Below are 1,416 nucleotides of genomic sequence, written 5' to 3' on the forward strand. Positions count from 1 at the left end.
AAAGAAACATTGAGTTTTATTTTCAAATATTCTCAAGTGTATAAAGTGAACTTCAATGTGTGTAATCTTGTTAAGAAGCACTTTTGTAAACACAATCAAAATTATTAACACTTGTTAATATCCTTGAGAGACTATGCTTAGTAAGAATTCTCAAGAAATTATTGACGATTAGTCTTTGAGTTGTTATCCTTAAGGGACTAAGTTTAGTCAGAATTCTCAAGAAGTCATTAACGGTTAATCTTTGAGATGTTTTCCTTGAGAGACTAGTTTATAGTCAGAATTTGATTCCCACATATGGTGGCACCATTTGGTTAACACCGTTTGGTTGAGAACTAGAAATAGTGGAGTTACGTCTCATAGCGGTGGAGCAATACTTCTAATGTGACAGAGTGGGATAGACTTACACGGTTAGCACAACGATCAAGTCAGTGAAAAAATCATAATGTTCATAGCAGTGGAGTAATACTTCTTATGCGACATAGTGGAGATGAACCTAGAAGGTTAGCATTCCAACGATCAAATCAGTGAGAAAATCAGAAGTTATACAAGAGTGAATATGTATTTAAATACCTGAAATAACACATTTTACTATTATATATCAAGAGTGGTTGAAACTGTTCCCAAATAATGCCACGTGTTGTGCAGACAATTGTTTGATTAAATTGAAGAGCGAGTGATGCATCAAACAAATTTATATATATATATATATATATATATATATATATATATATATATATATATATATATATATATATATATATATATATATATATATATATATATATATATATATATATATATATAATATACTAGTATTAGATTACTCTAAAGTGGTATGTTTGTGGTATTCAGTAATTATAATATGTCATGTGTACAAATTTAAGTATAAGTTTAATTTGTACTTAAACTAACTACAAATTAAAATCATTCAATGATAAATTCTTTTTTTTTCTATAGGACTATTTATTTTTTTCTATAGGACTATTTATCGGTTTAAATTTTTTATATTAAAAAACTATTTCAAGAATTATAATAAAGTAAAGATATTAAATATTCATTTGATCTTGTAAATTGACGTGTTTTTCTTACTCTTTATTTTTTTTAAGTGAATTTCATTTGGTTTTAATTTTAAAAAAAAAATTCGTTGGTTTTATTTTTTAAAGTAAAATTCCTTAGGCTTTTTGGGATTTTTCTGCGTACTTTAATTTTAATGATTAAAACTAAAATAATTTTAACATTTATGAATTATTAAAAAAAAATCAGAACAAAAATAAAAAACACGTCAATTTATGAGAACCTTTAAAAGTAAGTAAGAGAATTATAATTTTTAGTTTCCACATTTAAATTATGGTATTTCAAATACTTATTTATTTATTTTTTTGCCAATTATGGTGTAGAAGAATATTTTTTGCTGTG

Source organism: Lathyrus oleraceus, chromosome 5 (genome assembly GCF_024323335.1).
Source record: "Lathyrus oleraceus cultivar Zhongwan6 chromosome 5, CAAS_Psat_ZW6_1.0, whole genome shotgun sequence".
NCBI lineage: Eukaryota > Viridiplantae > Streptophyta > Magnoliopsida > Fabales > Fabaceae > Lathyrus > Lathyrus oleraceus.